Source organism: Camellia sinensis, chromosome 10 (genome assembly GCF_055761805.1).
Source record: "Camellia sinensis isolate YWXY chromosome 10, ASM5576180v1, whole genome shotgun sequence".
Classification (NCBI taxonomy): Eukaryota; Viridiplantae; Streptophyta; class Magnoliopsida; order Ericales; family Theaceae; genus Camellia; species Camellia sinensis.
This window is the reverse complement of record NC_138970.1, coordinates 115,946,729-115,958,976: the sequence shown is the minus strand read 5'-3', so window position 1 is coordinate 115,958,976 and position 12,248 is coordinate 115,946,729.

Here is a 12,248-nt window from a genome sequence, read left to right as displayed (position 1 = left end):
CCAGAGTATTCTCAGGGGATGTTTTGTCCACCCTGCCTCTCCTTATTAGCAAACAGGTCAAAGGATAGGTAGGCTTGATTCGTAAATCATTAATCGACGCAATTTCATTGCATGATGACTTATGAATCAAGGGACACAATTTCAATAAATAGTAAGAAAAGACCAATAAAACCTCCTCCGTATCATGGACTGATCAAGGGAAGTGATTGACCTTAGAAACTTGAACCATTTCATCACTAATAAGTATGAAATGACTTAAGTCTCCATGTGTTCAATTAACGTCTAATTGAACACCAAATTACCTTACTATCTTGTCCCATTTTAGTCCAAGTTTTATTGCTTCATTTTAATTACCTTCCATTCCTTAATTCATTGAGTCCAATAATAAGCTTTAAGTCCACTATTGGAGAGAAGTACCAAACCAAATGTTGTTTTACGCATGAGAGAGATGTCATGCCATTAGTAATGAACCCCCAAAGGGATTAAACCATTAAGCACAATAGCCTCAATCTCAAGCTTAAACAAGCAATCAGTTTGAAACCACTCTCAAAGCAAACGAAAAACCAAGAAATAGGGGAGGTTGCAGAGATGCTTAGAGGTGAACACAAGTATGGAAAGCAAGAAATAAAGGCTATCAACTCAAATAGGTTGGTGGCTAAGGCCTAAACCACCAAGCCTGTGAAGACCATTACATTACAAGCATACTATACAAAACTTAAATGACATAAACACCTCAAAATAGTCCTAAGTTAGCTCAAAACAGTGCTAGAATTCACATAGAAAAGCTTGTAAAGGTTAGCTATAATATTGAGGAATTTAAGCTAATAAACAAGCACAAGGAGGGGAGGCTAGCCCCTCCATTTTTGGGACTTCGAACTTATATTTTTAGCCTTTAAAAACCTCTAAAAATCAGTGGTAAAAAGCTCCAAAAAAGTTAAGAAAGAATGGGAAACATAGGGGCAAAAACTTAGAGAACAAGGTTCAAAGAAGGGTGGTTAACCCCTCCACCTTTGGTAGCTTTAAACCACAAGTTTTAGCCCATAAAAACAGTGTAAAAACAGTTCAAAATCAACAAGAAAAGATAGAAAATAAGTAGTGTAAAGATGCTCAAAATTATACCTCTTGAAGCAAGGCAACTCTTTTGTTAACAAACCCACAAGTTCTCACTCTCAAGGGCTGAAATTTGGACTCAATAATCTCAGCAAGGGGAGCTCCAATATTGGTTTAGAAAGTGTAGAGAGAGAGAGAGTGCATAGGTTGCAAGATAGAGATAGAGATAGAGAGAAAATTTCAAGTTTTGGGACTTTTGGAATTTTTTGTAACCTAAAAACACGAGGGAAGGTTAAGTATATATAGAAAAACAGCCTCTTAGGCCTGAAATATTTGTATAGGAACAGCTGGAGTTTTTGGGGGACAGCTGGCAACAAATATTTGCATTTTGCACAAGTGGTCGGTAGGCCACTATTAGTGGGTGGCTGACTGTAGACGTCCCCGAACGCCCCGGGGAGGATGGAGTCCCCCGTTCCGTTCGATATTGGGCTCACTACAGCTCAGGACTCTCAAATTGTCACGGTTCGTAATCTGAACCAAAGAGTCCAAATCCGGCAAATCGTTTTGAGAAAACAAATTTTGAAAGAAGTGCCAAACATGGACTGCTTTGCCAGATACAGAGTTGCCACCTAAATGTTTTATTTTGGGAAAATTTAGGAAATCCTGACTCGTTTGCCTAAGGCCACGTGTCCGTCATCACCAAAGTTGCCTCGGCTCGGGAACTTGGGTACGATTGGGGAAGGTCACTTCGTGAGCACCCCCGCTCGCCCGATCAAAGATCGGCCTCTACTAACCATGATATCTATTTTTGAAAACATTATGCGTTCTTATTCCGGTTATTAGCCTAGATTTACTATGTGATGCGCACAGCATACAAGTATAGACTGGATCGCCTGAATTGGAACAAAACATTTCATGTTTGTTTATTTGAAAATGGTTTGATGGTGCTACTCGCAAGTAGGCTAAGACGTGGATTTGCCACCCTCGGGTGGGCTTAGAAAACATGATTTTGCCACTATCTAGTGGGCTTAAAACACACATTTGGTGAATTGTTCCAATCCAAATAACCCAACCTTCACCCACAGGCATTCAGGCAGTTATATCACATAAGCAAATAGCCTCATGGTAAGCATGCTATTCATGGCAATCACTCACACGCATGCAAGGATGCTAAAGCATAAAACTTACCGAGTACTCCAAGCCAAAACAGAAACTTATTAGAAATCCATGCATGATCCTAATTATACAGAAATGCCTAATGCAACACATGCAAAATGCAACTATAGTAGGCTCGGCTATTCTAAACATGGCATATGAGATGCAATAGCTAACAAGTATTCAACTTTGAAATTGAAATACAATGCAGTTAGTATGATGCGCCGAGCCCGGTGCATGCAAAACAGATGAATGAATGCAAACATGCTATCATACTGTATGCTAATTGAAATATGCCCTAATCTAACCATCATAAGCAGATAAATAAAAGGGAGAAAGACGTGGGGTTGGAAGACATACATCACACACACGCACACTTATTACAGTTACGCCCTCGCGCAGAGGGTCCGAATAAATAGTACAGTCCAAATAATACAGTCCAAATAATACAAATTCCTAATTAATTTACAAATTAACTAAGAAAAAAGATAAATTGGCATGCAAGCCAGGGACTGCCTTGACTCTTCTTCGGATGATGAATGATGCATGTCTGGGCTGCCTTGCGCGGAAATCCACGGCGATGCCCCGATTAGCCTCTGTTTGCAATTTATCCTTGGAAAGTGCGCCAAGTCCCGGAAGACTACTGATTCTTGATTTGCTGCAACAGAGAGCAGGAAAAGGGCATAGCAATGTATTTTTGCAAATGTATGCATGCCTCGATCCTCGTGCCACCAATCACGCATCTCGATGCATGATGGAAGAGGGGTCGAAATGCATTACTCAATATAGAATGAATGCACATGAAAACAAAACAAAACCTAGACTCCATCATGGACAATCCGGAGTGTCGGTGACTGGGAATTGAGACACGTTCCGTCACTCGGAGTACGAAACGTACCTCGTTTCCCGTGCTCGGGCTAACTCCTATCCCAAGCACAATGAAATATGCATGATATGCATGAATGCAACTAATATACAACCTAACATGCAACATGCTATGAAATGGCATACACGATGCACGAGATAACATGGCATACACAATGCGCTAACATACAACCTAGCATATGCAATGCTATGAAATGGAATGACATACACAATGCAATATGGGCTTACACCAACATGAGTGGACCTCAGCCACACTCACATAGGAGGCCATCAGATGAAAATGAGACAACTCGGAATGCGTGCACACATGCACACAAACCGAGGACCGACCCTAAGGCACAAAATGCCACTCTATCGAGACATGGCAAGACATGGAATATGGCATACAAGCATACAAATTTCAGAGGCAATAAGTGATGCAAAACAGCCCCGAAAGATGGCAAAATGACACCCGATGCACGAAATGAAACCGAAATGCAAAACTAGGCCTATGCATTGGCCTATAGCTATACAAAAAATGCACTATTTGCTTATGACATATGAAGACAGATTCAAGGAAGTCCAAAAATAAGCACATTTACAGTTTTAAGCAAGGCCAAACAGCAAATACAAATAGGGCAAAACTAGCATGCAAAAATGGCCCTAAATGTGAGATAAAGAAGCAACTCACAGCTGCTGACCCCAAACAGATTAGGGCCCTTCAACAATGTTGAAGAGGGGCCAAAAATATGACCTTTTAAAGTTTATGGCAAACCACAAAAACCAGCGCAGGTATGGCTAAGCTCTCATGCAAGAAATGGGCCAAAAGAGGGGCAAAGGAGAAAGTGGCGGTTTCTGGCCTCAAACACAAAGGGGCCCTTCAATAATGTTGAAGAGGGGCAAAAAATACTACACTTTACAGTTGGTGGCCGGACCCAAAACAGTATGCATGCAAGCCTAATATACTATGCAAAATGAGGCCAAAAAGAGAGATATAACACAAAGTGTATAAAAGATGCCTCAAACCATGAAAGACCCTTAATGAAACATGAAGAGGGGGTCAAAATAAGGTCATTTTCAGTTTGGACCAGAGTCCAAAAACAGAAGCAAAAGAGGCTAATAAATCATGCAAAAATATGGCCAAAAAAGAGATATAAAGGCAAGTGGCAAATGGAGGCCACAAACAGTGATGAGCCCTTCAACAATGTTGAAGAAGGGCTCAAAATAAGAAACTTTACAGTTTATGACATGCCTCAAAACAGTCTACACGTAGGCCAAAAATACTACACAAGGAATAGGCATACAAGAGGGATAATGAAGCAAGTGCAACAAGGAGGCCTCAAACAGTGTGAGACCCTTAAACAAACATGAAGAATGGCTCAAAATAAGCCTAGTTCCAGTTATGATCGGAGCCCAAAACAGCAAGCAAGAATGGCTTAGATAGGATGCAAAAATAAGCTTAAAAAGATGGGAAGTGTTGCTCACCCTTGTAGACCAAACTTCAACACTTCTTGGCTTGAGAAAAGATGCCTCCTTAGCTCTGGAAATCGGCTTCAAGTGGTTGCAATGGAGGTTGGAGGTATGGTGCTAGGTGGTGGTGTAGAGAAGGGTGTTGGACTTGAAGGTTTTGAGCTTGAGAGTATAGAGGAAGAGAGATACAAGGCAAGGGCTTAGGGGGGAATTTTGTAACCCTAAACCAGCAGCTGGAGCTGCTGATATATAGGCCAAAGAGGGGGAAAAAGGGGGGGGGAAATGGAGGGAAAATGAGTCAAGTTTCCCTCCAAAAGTGCCAAACCCTCGGACATGGGTGAAGTGTAAAAAGAAATACATGGCTAGAATGTACTTGGGGCAAGGATTATGGCCGGCCAGCTAAAAAAGGGAAAAAAGGTCATTTCACCAGCTAGGTGGCCGGCCTGCTAGGTTTTCTGGCCGGCTAGCTACTTTCAAGACAAAAAATGGACTACCGGAAAGAAAAGTGGCCGGTGGGTGGTAGAAAGGTCCAATGGTGGCCGTTCAAGTGTCCAAATTGAAGCCCCAGAAGTTAGCTTTCCAATGGCGCAAACATTGTATTAAAATTCCTCCTGTGGAAAAAGTTATGCCCTTTTTGGTGAAGCCGCGCAGATTTCGGTCCAACCGGAGTGATGCCCTACTTCAATCAACTATATCTTCCCCGTCCGGAATTGGATTTCGGAGATTTTTGAGTGAAAAATGAAGCCCCGGAAGTATTATTTCCAACGGTGGTGGCCTCATAGCTTGATTCCAAGTATGCCAATGAATAGGCCCGATTCGGCGAGGGCTGTTCGACTCTTTCTTAACGGTTCATGCCCATTTTCTCCCCCAACTGGATTTCTTCCCTCTTCTCCTCTTTTCTTCAACTTCAAACCCCTAAGCAAGGTGTTTTGAAAGATTTTTTTCAAAGATTTCATCTCTCTTTTATTCTTTTCCACTTTGCCCTTGCTCGGTTTACCGAAAAGCGCAACATTTAACAAAATGCGAGCGTCAAAACATCGTAGGAACTTTATTTCAAAAATGTTTTTGAGAGAGAGGGTTTAAAGACTAAAATCTTTTGATCAAGATTGTTTTGGTCCAGAACAGGGGTATGAAGTTGAGATTTGACTCTCTCTCTTTGCCGAAGAAATTGCACCTTTCCCCTGCACACCTTTCTCCACCAAGTAAACCATCAGTCACGTCCAAGTCTTAAAGGTAGTCAAAAATGGGGTGTCTACACCGACCACAAAAATTGGCTTCCAAGCCCGACTTCAAATGGGCATATCTCCTTCATCCGGACTCGATTTTAGGTCATTCTTAAGTCTAAATTAAAGCTCCATAAGTCTACTTTCCAATGGTGGTAATTTCACATCTAAATTCTAAGTGCACAAAGAGATATTCCTATTTTAGTGAAGGCTGCTCATGTCTTTCCTAACGGATTGATGCCCATCTATTTCCCCAACTAGTTTTCTTTCCTTTCCTCCTATTTTCTTCAACGCCAAACCTATAAATAAGAGGTTTTAAAGATTTTTCAAAGAGTTTACCTCCCTTTCATTTATTTCCACTTTGTCCTTTCTCGGTTTACCGAAAAGTGTAATATTTTAAACGAAATGCGAGCCTCAGAATATCGTAGAAACATTTGAAAAAATATTTTGAAAATGAGCGTCTTAAGGTATAAAATAGTTTTGGTCAAACTAGGGTGTGAGGTTGGGATTTTGAAACTCTTCTTGCTGAAGAAATTGAATGTTGTACAACGTAACTTTTCATCATCGAGTGATAAACCTGAGGCGCCCAAGTCTTAAGGGCGCTAAAAAATGGGGTGTCTACAATTGCCCCTCTTTGACAGAGCTCAGAGTTATGAAATGACGTGTGTGAATGTCAAAGCCCAAAGATGACCCATTTTGGCAAGGACGTAAGACTTGGGCAAATAAACAAAATGCAGATGCAGTTGGTTGAACTCGAGGGTTGCCTACGTATCCCGTTGTAAGGAATCAAACCAGAATAATTCAAGGGTAGGATGCAAAATGATATACAATGTAATGAAATAATCAAACCACAAGCAGTGCAAAACTCATGAATACCATAAAGAAATGGGGATACAAAATCAGACTACGTTTTATATAGAAAATAAGTGGGCACAACCAAACGATGCCTAACACAGGCTAAGTGCCTACATCCTCAATACTGGCCTCAGTGCTGCATGGATGCTTACACATAACAGAACCATGTTTCAACGTGAAAGGGGTGCGTGCACATGCAGAACTATGTTTTTCGTAGAAAGAGAAAGAGTACAAGTAATTGGGCGGTATGATATAAGTGAGGAATGATCTGCTAGGGAAAGATAAGGATCCTAAATGATGAATGTAACAAAATAAAGTACAATGCAATGGATGTAGTGAATAAAAGGTGCAGGCCAAACCATATCTTACCTAGAAAAGGCATGGAGACAAAACAGACCACGTCTAACACAGACAAAACAGAGCACGTCTAATACCTCCATGTTCTTAGGTTGTTAGTTGAGACTATCCATCGGTTTATACCTCCCCTGTTTTGGGTTGTAGGTTAAAACTATTCATTGGTTACATTTCGTTCTCTTATGTGAATGTGTTTAGATTGTGTCCCTTGTTATGCTTCATATTACTTGTTGCATTGCATTGTAAATCGTGAATTTTCAAAACAAAAATGGCTTCATGAATCGTGTAAATACAGCTTTCAAATTGTATTTCAATTGCATATCATTTGCATTTTGTCCTTGAACTATGCTGGTTTGATTCCTTGCAAAGGGATACATAGGTAACCCTTGGGTTCAACCACCTGCATTCGCTTCTTGTTTGTTTGCCCAAGTCTTACGCCCTTGTCAAATGGGTCGTCTTTGGGCTTTGACATTCACTCACATCAAGAAATGACTTCGAGTTCTATCAAAGAGGGGCAACTAAAGGCACTCCAATTTGACCTGTCCTAAGACTTAGGTGTTTTCTTTTGATTACCTGATGACGAAAACTAGAATGTGTTTCTTGGATAATTCTCAATAAGAAAGATGGAATTTTTGCTTCATTTCCAACCCTAAGCCTGTTTTTGGCCAAGTGCTTAAGTCCCTTTCAAAAACTTTCTTTCTGTGCTTTGTTCTAAATATTTTCGTAGTGTTCCTAGGCTCACTTTTAAACTTCAAAATGAAACATTTTCTTAGGAAATTGAGAAAAATGTGGAAATAGGAGGAAATGACAAGAATTGTGTTGAAAAATCATGTTTCAAGCAAAATAGTTAGCCATGACCAACTTTTTGGGCCGGCCAGCCACTTAGTTGGCCGGCTGGCCAAGTTTTTGGCCGACCATGTCAAGGTTTCTGGCCAACCAACCAATAACTAGGCTAGCCGACCAATTTTCCTAGGAGAAGGGCAGTTTCAGCAGAATTCTTGTTGAATGCGTATGGGACATGCCCATTCCAGTTATTTCTTGGCAGATTCATGCACGAGATACACACCCACCCCCTAAATTATCCTCTATTAGCCTCCATTGTCAAAAGGGAGATTGTGCTCTTCCTAATAGAGGGTATCCATTTTCAACCACCTTTGTCACCCATGGTCCCTTGTGTCCCACCTCCTTGACTTTCCATTCCATTCATGATCTATAAGGAGAGATAGAGAGAATGAGAATGGAATAGCGAGAATGGAATTGAATTGAGAGAGTGAATTGAGAGTTAGAGAGGAAAAGATAGAAAGCTTAAGTTTAAGCCAAAACACTTCTACACACTGATTTTCCATATTTCAATATATCAAACCAAGTCTATAAATTCTATGATAGCCATAATCAGGTAGCCTTGATCAAAAGAGAGTGAGTGTTCCTTGAAAGAGAGAAAAACAGAGAGTTGTAACTCCTCCCTCCAAAACTAACACAGTTAAGTAGCCCAAAAACATCATTCCAGCTTGAATTTTGAATTTTCAACATAAGAATTGAGAACACACTTCCTAAACTTGTGAGTGATCAAACAGAAGTTTAGAAATCAAATCCTTCCTTAGAAGGTAAATTTTGCACACTTTCTATTTTCTTTTACTTTCTTTCTTTTTCTTTCTTGTATTGCTTTTCTTGCTTCAATTTCTTGTTGTAAACCTATTGTATGCTAACTAGAAGTGGTTAGTTGAGCCACTTGCATATTTTTCGTTTGCTTTTCTGGTGTTTGAACAAAATAGAGTTTTCGGCCTGACCTTATTGGCCGACTGGCTCATCTTTTGGCCAACTAGCCAATTTCCTTCATGACAGAACTTAGCAACCTCTGGCGATGAGTAGAACACTCTCCAACAGTCTTTGAGGCCCTCTGAAGCTTCCGTTTTTGTTTAGTTTTTGTTCTAATTAGAGAGATTGCAAGGATTTAATTTTTGTTGTAATATTTTTCTCCTTTCCCCCTATTCGGATTTATAATATTTCAAAACGCTGTAATAATTTCCCATCCCTGCTTCTTTTTATCCTGTTCTTTCAATTGCATTCCCTATATATAAATATGCATTATCTCATGCTTGTCATCATATCCATGCCTTGCACCTATGTTTTATGCCTTAAGATTCGGCTAAATTTGCATCTGTGAGTTTAATCAATTATTATGTAATTTTATGCACTACCTCATGTTTTGAGATGATTCACATGTCGTATATTTTAAAAGTTGGATCTATAGTTGCATTTCATGAGTGAATTGCATTAGGATATTATATATAGGATCATGTATATTTTATTAACTTTGTTTTGTAATTTTTTGTGGGACGTCGATAAATATGTCAGTTTTTGTGCTTTAGCATCCCGCCTATGCTTTTTTCTACTATGTCGAGCATCCTACCATGTAGCTAATTGGTTATTTGATATAACTTTATGCATGCCAGTGGGTGAAGGTTGTGTTATTCAATTTGGAATAAATTGATTTTCATGATTGCAGTATTCAAAACATTTTTTAAATAATGAAATCAAGCTATTTCAAAATGGATGACACAGTCTATATTTGTTTGCTTCACAGAGTAAATTTTAAGATTTATTATTAATAATCAGAATATGAACATATAAAGTTAATAAAATTCATATCATGGTTTAGTAAAGGCCGATCTTTTGATTGGGTGAGTAGGAGTGCTCAATTAATAACCTTCTCCTTTCATGCCTAAGGTTTCGAGCCAAGCATCCTTGGTTACGACGAATAATGGCCTTGGCACGAGTCACGGGTTTCCTAATTCTACCAAATATTAGGTGGTGACTCTGAGATCTAATGATGCAATCCATTTCTAACAAACATTTTTGCAAAAAAAAAAAAAAAAAAGGATTCTATAAAAGTTGCCAAAGTTGGACTCTCATCTATGTTTTACATTGCACTTATGAGACTAGATCGAAGAAATCGAGGGTTTAAACTGTTTAATGCGCTCGGGTACCCCCCAAGACATGTTAACAACGTATCTGCTAGTAGGCTATACAAGCACTACCAAAGCCATTTTACCGGTACTAACTGGAAGGATCGACACCTAACCACATGACACACAGGCCAACATAATAACCATAACCACACCCCCTAACCAGATTCACCAAGGTATACATCCATTTTCCTAAAAAAATACATTTTCAATGTTTTAAGTGTAAAAAAATGCGTAATGCAAGATGTATGTGTAAATAGTTTCAATTCACCCAATACTCATGCAATTTCCACAACAATAAAAAAATAAGTCAGGATGCTTCTCACGAACTTCTGCCCCACGCTCCCAAGTCGCTTTCTCAATCCCATGGTGTTGCCACAACACCTTAACCAACGAAATAGTCTCGCCTCTCAAGATTTGATCCTGAGTATCTAACTGGCCTCTCCTCGTACAAAACATCCTCTTCTACCTCTGACTCGGTCCAATCTAACACGTGTAAAGGATTAGGCTCATATTTCCAGAGCATACAAATATGAAACAAGTCAAGAACCCTGAAAAGTTGGGGCGGTAAGGCCAAACGATAAGCTACCTCCCCAATTCACTCTAGGATCTGAAAAGGCCCAATAAATCTAGGAAATAACTTCCCGCTCTTCCCGAATCTCATCAATCCTTGGCTCAACGATATTTTCAAAAACACATGATCTCCCACCTCAAACGATAAAGGCCTCCTCTTATGGTCGGCATAGCTCTTCTGACAACTTTGTATGAGACATGTGGTAGTTTTTATTGCATTAAAAACTTGATTTGTTGGGTATTTTCAAAAAGCATGAGATGAAGGCTAGGATTTTATGATCTAGAGTTAAATTTTGTATTTTGTTGTGAATATATGAGATTGTATGGTTTGAGGTAAATATTTAAAAAGGATTAAAGTAAAAATCCCTAATTAATTGTGTAAGGATTATGAGAAAGAGGGAAAATTTGTTGACTTGATATTATTTGGACTATATGGGGTATTGTGTGTTAAAAACACGAAAATCGATATGAGAGAAAAATAAAGAGAGTGGTCATGAATTTACTTTGTGTTAATTATTGCCAATGATTTTATAATTGTAGGGTTGTAATGAACATTGTAAAAAAATTTAGGAGTTCAGGAAAATAAAGAGGATGTTGGATTATGATTACAAATTGACTAATTGAGTCTTTAAAAAACTAAAGAGAGAATTGATGAATTGTTGTGGGTGATGAAAATTTGGAATAAGGAGAAAAGAATTTGAAATCAAGAGAAGGTTTATCAATTTTTGTGAAGCGAGAAATGAGATTGTAAAGTAAGAAGAGTATATGATTTTATTTTAAAATGAATAATTGCACTTTTGATGAACTTACTACTTGTTGAGTCAATTTAACATTTTGAACTGAATTATGAGAAATGGAAGGAAACAAGAGTGAAGGGGATTTATTCATGAACTTTGAGAATATATGAATTAGAAATTGAATTGAATGGAACTAAATGATAGAAGTCTTGTAACGTGTGAATGTGGATAACAATCTAAACTGGGAGGACAAAATTAATTTATGGAATTGACTCGTGTCGTAATTATTGACAAATGAAAATTGCGAAGTTAATTATGAGATTTGGCCCTCATTGTTCTGGAGGTGGTGTCTTTGGCCATCGGTGGAGGATGGTATAGATGTTGTTGAATAAAGTATGTGTTCCATGCATTGTTAAAATAAACTTGTGGAGTTTGGAATAATGTGCAAATTGTTGAGATAAATGAAAGAGCGCATTGATATGGGTTCCTTTCCCCTTCATATTTGTGCCCGGTAAAGTTTGGCGTTTTGGCATGGGTTCCTTTTCCCTTCGATTCGTGCTAGGTAAAGTGTGAACGAGTTCCTCTCCCCTCTGGCTTGAGGTCCGGTAAAGTTTGGCACTTTGAAATGGGTTTCTCTCCCCTCTGGTTCACGTCTGGTAAAGTAAGTTGTGATGGTTATGGCTTGACGAAACTAGGTTATTTTGTGTGATAGTTTTGTGTAATTTAGTTTTATAATTGGAATATGATGAAAATGGGGTATTATTAGCCTTCCGTGCTTGGAACTGGTAGAAGATGTTAATGCATGTTCACGTACCTTTTGTTGTATGTGTACATTGTCGTGGGTGCTCCATCTACTCTTGTGTTAAGGCTATAAAAGATGGTAATTGTCATTATAGCTGTAATGTGTTGGAAATATATGACGAGTGTCTTTGTTTAAGAAATTTATGAGATTGTGGTAATATGAGGGATAGTTGGGATTTCCTTGAATTTGAATAAAAGGA